At 35.8% G+C, this 16,852-nt stretch overlaps 1 long non-coding RNA gene across 1 annotated transcript in view; it reads left to right on the top strand.

The window, feature by feature from the left end:
• LOC145986026 (uncharacterized) overlaps positions 1-16,852 on the top strand; it is a 186,651-nt gene that overhangs the window by 133,589 nt on the left and 36,210 nt on the right. Inside the window, exon 2 of the long non-coding RNA XR_014441478.1 lies at positions 8,553-8,720. This is a non-coding gene — a long non-coding RNA (uncharacterized LOC145986026). The remainder of the gene's footprint in view (positions 1-8,552; positions 8,721-16,852) is intronic.

Genomic DNA, 16,852 nt, shown 5'->3' with positions numbered 1-16,852 from the left:
TTAATTTTACATTAACTAACATATTTTACTTTAACAACAAAACAAACTACTAACAAACAATACTAACAACTTACCAAAAATGTACTTTCAATTTTAAAAAATTGTACTTTTAAAACTTTAACTTTGAAAAAATTAATTTTAACACTGACTTTAACAATGTACTTTGAATTTTTTTATGTAAAAAGAATATCTAAAAAAGTAAAAACAAATAAAACAAAAAGCAAACAACCTAAGTCAGATTCAAGCAGCAAAAAAGAATAAACAGAAACCAACATGGCATTCAGAAAAAGAAATCAATAGTCACACCGATAGCAGAGTTAGAAACTACATAGCTGAAACCTTAGAGAAACATAAAACTTCAAACACAATATATCTAGATTCTTCCAAGGCATATATGGACAAACTAAACAACATAGGAATAAAATAGACAAGCAATCCTATGTTCAGTACAAAATTCCAATTACTCAAATAAGCTACATCGTACATAGTACATAAGAAGAGCAAATTAGCATCATCAGCAGTAAACCATCATGCAACTTCTATGTGGTGAAACAACTAAGTGAGTCTAATTTATCAGAAAAATGCCTACATTACAGATTAATTACTACCAGAATAATAAGGCTTCAAAAGTGAACACTAAAAATAATGTTCAGACAAGTATAAGGCATCTTGCAAAGGATTATTACTCGCTACATCTAGAATTCAATAACAATTATTCTAAATACTACAAACTTGGGGAAAAAACAGTCAAATACACAACACAAGAAGGAAAATAATTACAAGTGAAACAGCAGACACTCAATATCTCAAAACAATGAGGTAAAAATATTCTACAACAAACTGCCTCATAACATAAAACTGCTAAGTCCCCAAAACATATACAAATACAATCAATAAAAACTACTTGAAAAGGGAAAACTGACTACAGTCTCACAGACTTGATGTAAAATAACAGCAAAACTTAGAAGCATGCACAGTCAATAGTGCTCAATTTGCATACAGTTCACATGCAAACTCTCATGAAAAGGTTCAAAGCAGTCTCCCAGCTCAGTTCTCATCTATACTTGGACAACAAAATCCTGCAAGAAATTCTCAGAAATCCTACCTTTCCTACACTTGCTTGAATAGCGAAAGTGCAATCTTCATACTAAAATATTGAAAAAGGCATATCTATGTACATAAAAGTGTGAACAGATGTGTTTGTCTGTGTGTACTCTTAGATAAATTGATAAAAAAAGCAATATAGTTATAAATCAAAGACTATACCTAATAATATTAATTTCAAAATAAGCTGATAGATAAAGATATAATAACTACAGTATAAGCTTTTAATTTTTGTTAATTACAAAAAAATAAAAGTTAAATACAGTAAATAAACTTGGTCCCTTACATTGAAAAAGGAACATAAATTGAGAATATTTGAAAATAAAATCCTTAGGAAAATACTTGGGCCTAAAACAGATGAGGAGACAGATGAGTGGAGAAGATTACATAATTTAGAAGTACATAATTTGTATTCATGTTCAGATATTATTAGAATAATTAAATCAAGAAGACTTAGGTGTGTAGATCATGTGGTACGAATGGGAGAGGAAAGAAAAGTATACAGGATTCTTGTTGGGAAACCTGATGGTAAAAGACCAATAGGAAGACCAAAACAAAGATGGAGGGATAATGTAGAGATGGACCTAAAGGAAATTGGTAGGGAAGGAAAGGAGTATATAGATCTTGCTCAGGACAGGGACAGATGAAAGGCATGAGTTGCTGCAGCCATAAACATTCGGGTTTAAGAAGACTAGAGAGTTAGTTAGTTATACATTAAATAAGCATAATATTTGGATTGTAAGTAGAGAATATAACAAATGTACAAAGCATTGTGCGAAAACTATGTCAACTTTGCATTATAAGCAGAAAATTAAACCAGTTTGCCTTAGAAATACATTTTAAGAATAGCCCAAAATAGCATGCGTAATAGAAAATTAAGAAAACTTTCTGATGCATAAAAGTACTGACTAGTGCTGAATGAATCAATTACTGTAAAATATTATTCTCTGATTCAAGTAATTTAACTGTATCTTTTGTGTGTAAAATATAATTGTTAGTTGAACTGATAAGTACAAATATTAACTTTATACGCCTTTATGCACTCTAAATAACATAACTTTGATATATAAATTAGTAACAATTTGTTAAAATTAAGTTAAAGTGTAGAATTGTTTTCTTAAATAAATATAAAGTAGTAAAAATACTAAACAAATAATTTCTTCTTTTCCTATTTAAAGAATGCCAAGCAGTGTAAACCAGTTGTTAGTGGCTAAATAACATAAAATTTGAAGGCAGTAACAATATTTTAAAAAAATACTGTTTTTTACCTAACTTTGTGAATTAAATACTAGTACATTTTGTCAAATTATAAATAAAATATACCTATTTCTTTGATATTTGTACTAAAGTGAAGAAAATGTTACTAAAACTTGGCTAGTACAGCAAATCTTAGACTTTTAGCTTTATTTGTCCGTAACTGGATATAATTGTAACTTGTTAATCTCGCCAAACACAATTTTTACCTCAATTTTGGAAGCTAGCTGAACTTTAGCGTTTCGAATTACATATAGTGAAGGCCTCTATAGTGGAAAAATACACCCAGTCTGTAAAAATTTGGAAATGTTGTCTCCTTCTCTGTCGAACCAGACCAAAAGTGTTCTCAGGTGTTTCAATATATTTCTTAACATAACTAACTTTTTAAAAATGCAGGTAGCTTAGTTTGTATAGCGCTAGGCTTTTAACCTATCTGTCCAGGGTTCGAGTCCATGTCTGGGCGATAACAATTTTTAAATTTTGTCATCGGATCTTTTGCAGAATGGATATAAAATATGTTTACAGTCTAACAGATTATTATTTATCTAAAATTTTGCAAATAAGCTTTTAAGTTTCTCAAATATCAGCATCTTTAGCTAACAGTACAGCATAACCAGTATTATTATAATAGAAATGTTCTGGTGGTAGAACCTACACCTACTGTAATATCTCTGTGGTATTAACTTACATGCAGCCCATAACTTTTGGGACTGTTTCTCCTCCGTTACATTTCCTCGCCATTTACCCTTAGCGTCGCAATTAGCCTCAGAAGCAAAAAAAAAAAAAAAAAAAAAGCCAAATCTTATTTGTTTTTTTTTTTATATATCTGAAACCACCTATACTATAGAACTACATTTAATGAATTTTGCAGTCCTCCTGTTTGATCTGTTATATAATCCAGTTATTAAAATATACTTACATAGAAAAATCTGTTTTTCAGATACTTTAATCGGGTAATCTGCTTTTGCGTACTTCCTCAGAAATACAGTTCTTGCCACATTTATATAAATCGAAGTCTAGTTAGAGTTGGCCTGTAAGTGCTTCTGGCACATGTAGTTACTTGAAAAAGCAAATATTGGGTGTATAAAAGATAGCATTCTTGTGAAACAGTAAAAAATCAACCTCATTTCCTCGTAATATTAGCTGTAAATGCTTCTTGCAGATTAACAAAGCTCTGGCGTCTGGTCCTACGTCACCTACAATCCTTTGTAAGGTTCGTGTTGTCCTATAAATTGTCGATATACATACTAAGTCCCTAGTTACAGCCTAAGCTTTTAGTTTCAATCTGAGGATTTCAGTGTTCAGATAGTGATTGTAGCCTCGTATAATAAGCCAAATGGAAATAACCCAAATGTTGATGCACCCAAAACACCAGTAATACTTAAAAAATACCTTGAAAAAGGTTATAAAGCTAAATTATTCTTCTAGCATAGAAAAAAGTTTAGCAAGTGGACCTATGGTTCATATAGTAAGTCGTGTGTGAACTTCGTCTTGTCCTGTGAATTGTCAATATATTGATAAATGGTTATATTTAAAAAAAATAAACAATGTTGGTAAGCGTCCAGTTGTGGACCCCTCGGTAAAAGAATTTCAGTCTTTATAGACACACAATAATTTTCGTTTCACTAAAAATTTGACAAATAGTCGAAATGTTAAACATTTCGTGTACTTTATCCAGTAAGCCTTAGCTAGAAATACAATAACAGCGTTACAGGCATTAAAATTAAGCAAGCTTAGATATTCTAGTGGCCCATAATAAGTATAAAATATCCTTTAAAATACTCTGACAAATAGTTGTGGGTTATCTGAGATCAAAATTTTCAAGCCCTCTCTCCTGCATAAATAGGCTCTAGAATTCACTAAGCCTCAAAATAATATTAGGGTACATAAAATAAAAAAAGCAGATGGAGAGTGGTGCTGATCGCATCATCTCCAAAATAGCAAAAACAAAAATATACAGAGCCCTATCTGATATATTTAGAAAACTTTTACCTAGTACAACAGTAACAAAATACTCAGAAAACTCTAAAATAAACAAACTTTCGTTGTTATTTGAGTAATAATAAGCCTAAACTTGTAAAATAAAAGGGTAGAACTTGCCAAAACATACTTTTGCATCCAAAATATAATTGAAAACTCTTTCTTGAATAGACTAAGAGGTCTTACTTTGGTAAAATAAGCATAAAATTGAAAAATAAAGGGTAAAACTTGACGAAACACACTTCGTGTGTACAAAATTTAATTCAAAACACATTTGAATTGTGTTATTTGAGTAAACGTGGAGAATAATCTTGTAAAACTTGGAAAAAATCTCTCTCTCTCTCTTTCTGTGTGTGTGTGTGTGTGTGTATGTGTGTGTGTGTATGTCCAAAATGTAATAAAAAGTATTTCCTGAACAGATGAAATTGTGTTATTTGAGTAAATATTAGAATAAACTTGTGAAATAAACAGATAAAAGTTGAGAACACACACTTTGTGATTCCAAAATTTAATAAAAAATGTTGCCTGAATTGTACAAATAGTGTTATTTTGGTAAAAAATTAACATAAAGTTGTAAAATAATAAGTTAAAAGTTGAAAAAATGTCTTTGCGAGTCCAAAATGTAATAAAAAATGTTGCCTGAATAGTATAAATAGTGACATTTTGGTAAAAAATTAACATAAAGTTGTAAAATAATAAGTTAAAAGTTTAGAAAATATCTTTTTGTGAGTCCAAAATTTAATAAAAAATGTTGCCTGAACAGCTGAAATTGTGTTATTTGAGTAATAATAAGCCTAATAAACAGATAGAAGTTGAGAACACACACTTAGTGTGTCGAAAATGTAACTACAAGTCTTTCCTGAACAGATTGAATTGTGTTATTTTGGAAAAAATAGGTATAAATTTGTGAAATAAACAGATAGCAGTTGAGAACACACACTTTGTGTGTCGAAAATGTAACTAAAAGTCTTTCCTGAACAGATTGAATTGTATTATTTTGGTAATAATAAGCCTAAACTTGTGAAATAAACAGATAGAAGTTGAAAAAACACACTTTGTGTGTCGAAAATATAACTAAAAGTATTTCCTGAATAGTATAAATAGTGTTATTTTGGTAAAAATAGGTATAAAATTGTAAAATAATAAATTAAAAAGTTGTAAAAAATATCTTTGAGTCCAAAATTTAATAAAAAATGTTGCCTGAATATTATAAAAAGTGTTATTTTGATAAAAAAATTAACATAAAATTGTAAAATAATAAGTTAAAAGTTGAAAAAAATGTCTGTGAATCCAAAATTTAATAAAAAATGTTGCCTGAATATTATAAATAGTGTTATTTTGATAAAAAATTAACATAAAATTGTAAAATAATAAGTTAAAAGTTTAAAAAATGTCTTTGTGAATCCAAAATTTAATGAAAAACTGTTGCCTGAATAGTATAAATAGTGTTATCTTGGTAAAAATTAACATAAAATTGTAAAATAATAAGTTAAAAGTTGAAAAAAATGTGTTTGTGAATCCAAAATTTAATGAAAAATGTTGCCTGAATAGTATAAATAGTGTTATCTTGGTAAAAATTAACATAAAGTTGTAAAATAAGAAGTTAAAAGTTGAAAAAAATGTGTTTGTGAATCCAAAATTTAATAAAAAATGTTGCCTGAATAGTATAAATAGTGTTATTTTGATAAAAAATTAACAAAATTTTAAAATAATAAATTAAAAAGTTGTAAAAATATCTTTGAGAGTCCAAAATTTAATAAAAAGTATTTCCTGAACAGTTGAAATTGTGTTATTTTGGTAAAAAATTAACAAAGTTGTAAAATAATAGGTTAAAAGTTTAGAAAATGTCTTTTTGCGAGTCCAAAATTTAATAAAAGTGTTGCCTGAATAGTACAAATAGTGTTATTTTTGTAAAAATAAGGATAAGCTGTGAAAATGTTTGACATAAAGTCAAAGTTTGGTAAAAAATAAACTCAAAATTAAGTTAAATAGCACACAGTAACATACATTTACTACCTAAATCAATAATCAAAGGGTCCTAGGTTCGTTACCCCGTGATAAAAGCAAATGGTGAAAACTGTAGGCCCCGTCCCTAATAGCTCTCCCTTCTTCATAGTACAGATAAAAAAAAACCTGCGCTAAAGCGTCCTGTGCCTTGGAGGCAAACCTGAGCGGAATATTAATTGGCGGCGGAAACCGGTTCTACAAGCGACGCATAGCTTCAGAGATTTGACCCTTGCTGCGCATTTCCAGACATCCTTTGTTGTCTGGTTGAATCCCTCCCCTGCCCTACAGTATTGCATAGCTTTCCCCTGTTCTTGCGTACTGGTTAACCTTGAAAAAACCGGTTCTGATTGGTCAATCGGGTTCTTTGTTTGTTCTGACGTTGTGACGTCATTTGACCTTGAACGCACTTCCCCCAAATTCCTTTCTCCTCTACCTGCGCGCAGTTCAGATTCTGAGACAGTATTCTGTCTAGCGTCTGAGATCATCGTGTTTCATAACATAATAAAAAAAGGTAAAAAAAAAAAAAGGTAAAGTGTTCCCCTGTGCATAGCACCACGCCATGAAGGCGTATAGGGGGTGTGGGGGTAACGCCCCACACTTTCTTGATCCGGTCGTGAGTGGGGGTGATGTGATCAGCATCACGCCCCTGACCGCCTTTACCCCCCAGGGTTTCCCCCAGGTACCCATGTTATTCGACGCTGGGTAGGCGCCGGGGCCGCTTCCACCGTTAGAAAAGTTCCCGGATTTGAACCGGCCGGGGATCGAACCCGGGACCTTGAGCATGGTAGTCAGACGCGTTACCGACTGAGCCACCGCGGCCACTTTTCATTCATAACATAATAACATACATTATTACATAGTACTAATTAATAATATTACATATCGCGGGTTCGAGTACCGGGACCGTCTTCTTTCGTACCATTACCACCGTTCATAGCGGTTCATAAACCATAGAAAACTTATTTTCAATACTATAAACATTAATATTATCGAATCATACATTACATACTTTGCAGTAATGAATATAAAAACATATGCATAGCGTTTAGTACCTCTAATTACCTTCTATATACATATTTTTCATAAAATAAATAATTATATATTCATAAAAGTTATAAACATGCAAATACATAAATGTAAAGTACTCTAAGTACATGCAAATGAATTCTAAGTACGTGCAAATTAGTTATAAGTACGTGCAAATTAGTTATAAGTACGTGCAAATTAGTTATAAGTACGTGCAAATTAGTTCTAAGTACGTGCAAATTAATTGCGAATATTAAATAGCGACCGACGTTGGCGCGGATCAATACTACTGTCTACCCATGGTTTTAGTACTTTTTCCATACAAAATGTTTCTGAATTTGAAATTTGTGTTTATTTTTTAACCTAAGGCAAACAACCTAAACAAACTAACCGACCGTCCCAAGTATTGGATAGAACTACATTCTGACTTGGACGCCGGGGAAAAGTCTTGAAACGAAAGGGAAACGAAAGGACTTTGGGAAGTTCTGGCCTAGTCGATATTCTTGTCGAAAGTCCCGATAGTATATGCAACTCTAAGAATGGATAGTTACGTTTGAATGAACCTATTATACCATAGTTGTTGCCATTGGTGGTTGTTGAAAACTGAGTCTAAATTTTGTGTAGAAGATGCATAATTTGAATCTGTTCCGTTGGGTATGTTTTGACACTGAATCGAGAATAGCGTGACAAGAAACTGCCTCGGTTTGTTATAAAAATTTAACCTTGCAGCAGTTGCTTTTAATAAAATTATGCAATTCTGAGTACTATTTTATATTACATGTAGAATTTACAATACTTTAATTCGTTGGTGTCCTTCACTAAACCCTAGTTATATATTTTGCGAGGAAGAAAACATTCTCTTGCATAAGCCAATAAAAAATCACAACCTTGTAACGACCGGTAATGGCAAGAAACTTGATGGGCCGGTTGCTCTTTAATGGCCTCTGGAAAATTACGAAAACAGACAAAAGTTGCTTCAGTCTGCATAGATTTCTTATCCCAGGTTTAACGAGATCTGATATGCGTTAACTGTGCCGTTTTCTGAAACAGAAAATAGGTGATTACACGCACGTGTGTATGTATGTGTCTTTTGTTTATTATATAGTTGTTTATTCGTTGCACACTACATTTGTTATCAAATTTTTAAACTTAATGATAATTTGCTTCTTTGTACTTTTCAGAAAAGTAAAGCATATTAACTTTTCAACCACAAATTCAGATGTGAACGCACAGTTCCAAAGACTTTGGTAAAGAACCAGGGTTTCCAAATGAAACGACAATCGAGGCTGACGTTGCGTCTCAATAAGCCTTCAAAGAGAGGAGAATTACTTCAAGAATGATCTGCAAAAGTAAGTAGATATTTGTCGAATAATTTGGATCAATAATTTGAGCTCTCTGAATACAAAAATGCGAAGACAGTTCGACTATATGCGCTGTACATATAGTTTTTCATAATTCATGTTAATTTTAATATATTTTGTAAATATTTGTATTTTTAGAGCGAGAATAACATAAGACAATTTTAAATACACATTAGTTGTAACTGAGTGCCTCCACCGGTATCAAACCCGAGATCTGTTGCTTTCAGCTTTTACGCACATATCTATGTTAATTAATGCGTTTACTTTTCTGTGTTTGGGGATAGCAAAATCGAAACAAAGAAAACGAAAACAACAATTTACCCAAGCAATGAACACGTGTGGAGTGGCAAGAGGGCAAAACAAATAATAATTAGGAAGTATTCCGCATGCGACAAGACCCTCAGGGCACCTCACCTGTTACCTACGTGTCAGATTTTCCGTTTCCTCCAGGGTGTGGAAGACCGATGCAGGAATCAACATCCCGCTCGCCTTGTCACTGCCCTCGGCAGCCTTGAGAATTCCTACGTGTCCTCCGTCCTTCCTTCCTCGCACAATGGAGCGTGGCGTCACGTGCCAAGCGGAGTGTCCCCACCCCCTGCGAATAGCTTCATTTCATTAAGATTCATCTTGAAGCATCCGACGCGATAACTTATGCACCTTTGTGCAACTGTGGCATGTGGGGATGGCAAGTCATTCTTATTTTTTTTTTTTATTTCTGAAATGCGAGCCCTCAGGCTGTACGCATACATACAAAGTGTTAGTTTACAATTATGAAAACTGAAAAGAGATAATGTTACATCTCCATATCCATACACACATATACAGAGCAGAGTTCGTGTTCACTCTACAGCAGAGGAACGTTACCGTAGTACACCTATACACAGTGGCGTGCCCAAGGGGGGTAGGTGGGGGTTATAACCCCCCCCCCCCCCTTCGCCCAGTATTCTTACAAAAAGAACGTCAAAGGTAGGGAAATATGACAAGATGAGGGCTGACTACCAAGAAAAAGTATACATAACCCCTCCCTTTCGAAACTCCTGGGCACGCCACTGCCTATACAGGATGGAAATCACAGAAGTCACTCCCGCCCCGGACGCTGTCCCCCTATCCCCCCTATATCATGTCATACCCTTCACTTTCGCTTAAGGCTTGCAAAGTTTTCCTTCGTTCCTTCCAGATAGTGTTCAGATAGATACCTAAGGCTCTGATGTCACGCTGTGCGTTCTCCGTCCGACAGCTCTCCTGAATTATCGTACGCAGAGTATTTTGTATCCTGTTCGCAGCCTCGTCTCCCCATCTGCGTTGTCTGTTCGGAGCTGACAATGAACACTGGACGAGAATGTGCTCCCTCGTCTCAACGTTACCACACAATACGCAGATTGCACTCCCGTCCCGCCCCTTCAACTTGTTCTGCCTCCATCCACCCATCAGGAACCAGGCTAGCCCACTTGTTTCTGTCATTGAGCAAAAACTAATGTAACCCTTTCTACCCCAGCCTGTGACCAGCCCCGGGCTCTGTGGACATAGGCCGTCGTCGCCTTATAATCAAGGGGTCCCGGGTTCGATACCCGGTGGAGGCACATAGTGATTCGCATCCCACTTTAAACTGTAGGTCCAGTCCCGATTAGCCTTACTGTACATAAAGTGGACTCAAAACATGAACTCAACTTAACTTATGGACATCGGCAAACATTTTAGGTCACCTTTGTTCTCAAGGAAATCTAAAATATGAATGATTGATTGATTTAGTTTATTTTACTTCGCTTTTCTGATATTCATGGCTAATTCCGAAGATGAGGATAGATGATGAAAAGATGAGATGGGAGAAGGGACAATCGCAAACATATAGGACACAACACGAGCCCCAAAGAGGATTATACTGGATGTGAGTCCAGACGCCAGAGCCTCGCTAGTCTGCAAATCGGGACTGGGCCTACAATTTAAAGTGTGATCCGAACCACTACGTACTTCAGGGTGTTGTGGTGTTGGGGTGAGTAGGGTACGTGAACTTGAGGCAGTAGTCCAAAAATTAAGAACTAGTATTATTTTTTTATTAGTTGTTAAGAATTAAATGCCTTATTAAGAAGATTAATCGGAGATATCATCACAACGGGTGCACCATTTAAGATGGTCTCTCTGTTGAAAATATGGCTATGAGACAAACTTTTTCTAATATAGAGTGGATTTCCACGAACTGTACTAGTCAAATTGTCCTTTGGATAGGCTCAAGTTGGATATTTGTTTTATAATTTTATGATATGTACTGTAGGTTTATCTAGGCTTAGGATTTGCCCTAAAATGCCTTTTTTGTTCCTTGGCCAGAAAATGTATGTTTTTAGTTTGTAAAAACAGTTTCAGACAATTTCTGAGAGGAATGCATGAATATTATAGAGGCTGTTTTTGTCTATTTTAGTCGTAAGTGTCTATTTCGAAGATAACTGCTTTTTTTACCAAATCCTGGAAAAAATGACGAAATATCTGTCGGTTTATTAATTTTAGTGTCTATTTTCTATTTTTCGGTGTTTTTTTGCCTGCATATTTTGCGAGTTCTTAGTGCCTATCAATCCTCATCCTGGTTATAAACCCTTTCCTCCCTCACTTTCCTAATAACGATGTGAGCACGAATAGCGAGAATAATATATAGGGCACTGAAAAGTATCACATTAGAATGTAACAACTTCTTTAATGAAAAATTTTGAAAACGCTGTCATTAATTAACTTGAGAGATTTCGTTAGGTATATAATGAGGAAACATTTTGTACAGGAACTTTATTTGTAAAATAAAATTTAATAACGCAATTATTGGGAGGGCTCGAGGTCCACAGGCCCATATAATTTGGCGCCACTGAAATTGTCCATCACGATGTTCATTCACTTTATTTGCAGAATGCAATGTTCAAGAATAACAACATCGCACCAGCAGTGGTACAGTCGAACCCATGAGTATTACCGTGCAAATTGTCCATGACTATTTTCATTCATTTTTCTCTTACATCCTGTGTGTTTTTAAGCGAGGGACATTTATGTATGTTGGTGCAGAAGTTGTCAACAGCTGGTTTTGAGTTTTCTTTTAATTCTTAAAGCTCTTATTGGGTCAAATATAGTGCACGAACATGGTGATGGACAATTTGCACGGTAATACTCGTGGATCCCACCGCACAATTCCATTCCTTACAAGACAAGAGAAAATGAATGGAGATAGTGGTGGACAATTTGCTTCATAATATTTATGCATCTCACTACAGAACGTTCGATTTCAAGTACACCTTTTCTACAATCTTTCCCTAACAGAAGCTGGGAAAAAACAACATCAGCGTAAAAGCAGCCTTGTTGATTTATCTACTACTAGTGCAGTCAGGATAACTTCCGCACTTGCTAAATTGGGGACAAGAATCACCAATTTAGAGTCCGTCTCTCGCATTGGCAGTAACCTGGCAACATTGCAGCCGGCTCGTAAACATTCCCGATAAGATAGTAACCACTTTCCTTTTTATTTTGTCATGCCGGAGGCATTTACACGTCTTTATCCACTTCCTGGTTTTAGAACCTTTTTTATCTTTGAGGGTTTCAAGTACAAGTTCAAGACTGGAGGCTTCCAATGTCAGGGCACTTTTTAGTGATACTAGTGAGTGGGTTTAGTGCTGGCGCGTCATCTGCCTTTGTCTGTTTCTCGCCGAAGATAAGAGTATGAAAATGAAAACAGGGATATAAGTGTATTAACATCAATAGCTCTGTAATTTGGAGGTCCATGTCACTGTCAGCTTATTTTCTGCTGTTTCCCTCCCTGCAAACAGGCCTTTTTTTCTTGAAAGATTTTATCGCCCAAGTTTCATTGTTTTAATGTGTAACGGGTTTGTGCCACACGCATAGTAACCTTGTTATTTGCAGTGAGGCAGAAACGTTTTTGATTTGGGGGGGGGGTACATTTTAAAAGTAAAATTGCATAACCTTTAACTGCAATAAGAAAAAGCAAGGTATACAACTTATTTTGATTTTTTTTTTTTTCAAATCAATTCAGGAACAGATTTCGATTGTAAAAATAACATACTCTTCTGTGCCTTGCACTATGCCATGAAGGTGTATATGGGGTGTGGAGTTAGGGCCCCACACTTTCTTGATCACGGCCAAAGGTGGGGTGGTGTGTTTAGCACCACGCCCCTTTCCACCTTTACGCCCCTGGCCACCTTTACGCCCCTGAGTTTCCTCCAGGTACACACTTTATACGACGCTGGCTGGGTGCCGCAGCCGCTTGAACAAGTGTGAAAAATTCCGGTTCTCCCCCATCAGGGATCGAAGACGGGTCTCTCGCATGGTAGTCAGTCGCCCTACCGACTGAGATTTCGATTGATTTGTTGTATTTTACTTCGCTTTGGCTAATCACAAAGATAAGGACAGGACACAGCACAAGCCCCAGGACGATTATAATGGCTGTGAGTCCAGATATAAAAATAGAAAATTTAAAATAAAAAATTTTCAGAGGAAAATAAACCCAAGCCTACCTTCACCCGAATACATTCAGGGGTATGCGCTTATGTCGTGGTGCCTTTAAACAATAAACCAGGACATTATTTCCTCAGAATTTTGATTCCTTCGTTTATTGTGTATCTGTTTTTGTTTTAGAATTTACATTTTTCATATCGTCTTCATCAGTATTGATCATTTGATTGTGCCCTGGTTGTTCTGGTTTCCAAAACAATCAAGTTTTACATATTGTAAATTGTTAGAGATAAAGTGTGAGTAATGTTAGTAACATTATTATATAGTAAGATATTATAATAATAACCCATGCCTCGACAGTCCTCGAAAGGGCTGCCAGTCTCCCTCCCACAATCCTATACCTAGAGGTGTAGAGTTCTTCAATCGGTAATTGGGTGACGTGGAGTAAGATATTATATGTTGACCAATTATTGATTCGGTTAATCAGATAAATTATTCGTTTACAAATTATTGATCAATTATTTCCCCTTGAGTCCAGAAGCCAGAGTCTTGTTAACCTGCAAAAAATGCAGTCCACTGTGTACTTCGTGGAAGGAAGTGCGGTTGACACTTAACAAGGCTACACTTCCATCGTTTTACACTCATTTTAAACGTTTTTTTTTACTTCCCCGTAAAGCTTTCCGGGAACTTTATGCACAGTAAGGCTAATCGGGACTGGACCTACAGTTTAAAGTGGGATCCGAACCACAATGGCCTCCACCGGGTATCGAACGCGGGACCTCTTGATTACAAAGCGATGACTCTACCACTGCGCCATCGGGGAGGCCCAGACGTAATTTTGTATGGCAAGGTGAGTACGTTGTAGGTAGAATAGGTGCTTTGTATATAAACGTCTGCCTATCATTTTGCGTGCCCCGTGTTTATGCTTGAACGTAGGACAGCAAAATTCAGGTCAACCGTTGACAAGCATGTGGTGGCTGTAGCATGTGACATCTGTAGCTATCTGGTGAGAAATAAGGGAAGTACAGAAATATTTGTCTCCATGCACAAAGTGGTACATATTCGATCGGCGGAAATGGTACAATTTCGATCATCGAGGTATACAGTTTGACTTCCATTACCGTAATGCGTGCAACATATTACTTCACAAAGTAAATGCATTGTTCAATTTTTTGCTACAGATGCCTCAGAAACGTTCACCGAAGAAGGTATATCAACACTATTGGTCCAGCGTTCTCGAAAATGTCGTGCAGAGAATTCTAGAGGGACACTTATCTATACGCGTAGCATCGCAGCTTTATCATGTTCCATTTGCCACCCTCCGTCATCTGCGTGTAATCAAGGGGTCACGGGTTCGATACCCGGTGGAGGCACAAGCTGTTTGGATCCCACTGTAAACTGTAGGTCCAGTTCCGATTAGCCTTACTGTGCATAAAGTGGACTTAAAACACCAAATCAACCACCCAACCAACCATTTGCCACCTTCCAAAACAAAGTAACGATGGCACGTCAAGAATCAGCGGGTGTTCCTTCCCCTTCCAGGAATAATGTTGGACTTCCTTTCATGATACTAACAGCAAATCAAGGAACACACGTCAATAAGTCCTTGTTTTTTAATTTTAAAAATAGACCTATTTATAAATATTACATAAAGATCTTCTTCTGTTTAAAATCTTTCTGCTATTGTATAATTTTAAACCATAGTATGTTTAAAATAATATAGCTACATAAAATATTGTAATGTTGCAAAAAATTATAGTATATAATATCCGAGTAATACTTACATGGTAGCCTAATATTAAGAGAACGGAAAAATACTTTATGCATAGCTATACATACTTTTTTCTATATTTTGAATTATATAACGTTGAGTAGTCAAACAAAGTTATTAAACTAACAGAACATGCGGATTGTTTTTATTTTGCTCCTGTAGGCCAACTTCGTAGAAGAAGTTGCACTTGTAGTATATAGGGTGGTCCAAAAGTGTGGAAACACCTGAATAAAAATTGAATGGCATGATATTTCCAAAAACTAACATTGCAGGTTTGTAATAGGGGTGGGGGAAAATGTTATAGGGCATATGACGATGACGGCTGCCATCTTGAAATCCGACATCTTGAATGCAACTTTAAAATTTAAAATGGAAACCATGTCGTGTAATACCTCATTTCAATAGGAACTTTTCTCACGAATTCAACGGTGTGTATAATTTTGCTCTAGCGCCAACAGGGACGAAGTTATTAACGTTTTTATGCTTGCTTTATCGTTGAAGGTGACGTAACACAGCATGAGTCTCACGCAGGCAGTAAAGTGCTTGCAAAATTTCTTGAAACCGGGACTGTGGCTGACAAACCAAAATCAGGATGGCGCCCCTCCTCATTACGGAAATTGTGTTCGTCAGTACCTGGATGTGCAGTTTACCCAATACTTGGATTGGACGACGAGGTGCTGTGGAGTGGCCACCACGTTCCCCAGACTTCACTCCGCTGGATTTCTACCTGTGAGGACATGTCAAGGCCATCGTTTACTCCGAGAAAATTCGAGATATTGTTCACCTTAAGCAACGCATAATTGACGCATGTGCCAGCATTACTGCAGACACTATACGCAGGGTTTTGCACGAATGGGTATCAAGACTGGCTTTAACTGTGGAACATGTTAATTATGAACACAATTTCCGTAATGAGGAGGGGCGTCATCGTGAATTTGGTTTTTCAGCCACAGTCCCGGTTTCACGAAATTTTGCAAGCACTTTACTGACGGTACCATAATGGATGGGGACCCTATCTGGGTGACGGTGGTTATAATCGTCTGAAATCACCCTCGTGCTTCGTTCACCTGAGATCAACACGATCTCAATGTGTTCTGCCTGCATGAGACCCATGCTGTGTTACGTCACCTGCAACGATAAATCAAGCATAAAAACGTTACAAACTTCGTCCCTGTTGGTGCTAGAGCAAAATTATGCACACCGTAGAACTCGTGAGAAAATTTCCTATTGAAATGAGGTATTACACGACATGGTTTCCATTTGAACTTTTAAAGTTGCATTCAAGATGGCGGCGGTCATCGTCATATGCTCTATAACATTTTCCTCCACCCCTAATACAAACCTGCAATGGTAGTTTTTGGAAATATCATGCCATTCAATTTTTATTCAGGTGTTTCCACACTTTTGGACCACCCTGTATATTAAGAATAATGTTTCATCACTAAATGTTGATCCAAATTGTACCGCACGGTGATCAGATTTGTACCTACCTAGGTACAATTCGAATCAAAATTTTATCCGAAAGAAATTTCGTTTTTCTGTCTACAGTAGCAGAACTAAAAGTGTCATGTTTTGCCAGCGTCTTTACGAAAAGCTTAGCATTTCATTGGCACAAAAACTGTAATTTTGCTGCCTATTTTTTTCAAGTTATATTGAATTTATTTTTTTGTAATCGAAAATGTACCACCTTACCCTTATATATATATATATATATATATATATATATATATATATATATCTTTTCTGATGATTTGTAAAGTTGGTGCTTGGAATTTTTCGAGGGTTGATAATCTAATCTTTTCATCGACTAACTAACTAACTCTCTAGCCTTCTTAAACCCGAAGGTTCATGGCTGCAGCAACACAGGCCTTCCATCTGTCCCTATCTTGAGCAAGAAATATATACTCTTTTC

The sequence above is a fragment of the Lepisma saccharinum genome, chromosome 3 (genome assembly GCF_977018435.1).
Source record: "Lepisma saccharinum chromosome 3, izLepSacc3.1, whole genome shotgun sequence".
NCBI classification, from domain to species: Eukaryota; Metazoa; Arthropoda; class Insecta; order Zygentoma; family Lepismatidae; genus Lepisma; species Lepisma saccharinum.
The sequence above is the reverse complement of the archived record's forward strand: the minus strand, read 5'-3'. Positions and strand labels throughout refer to the sequence as shown.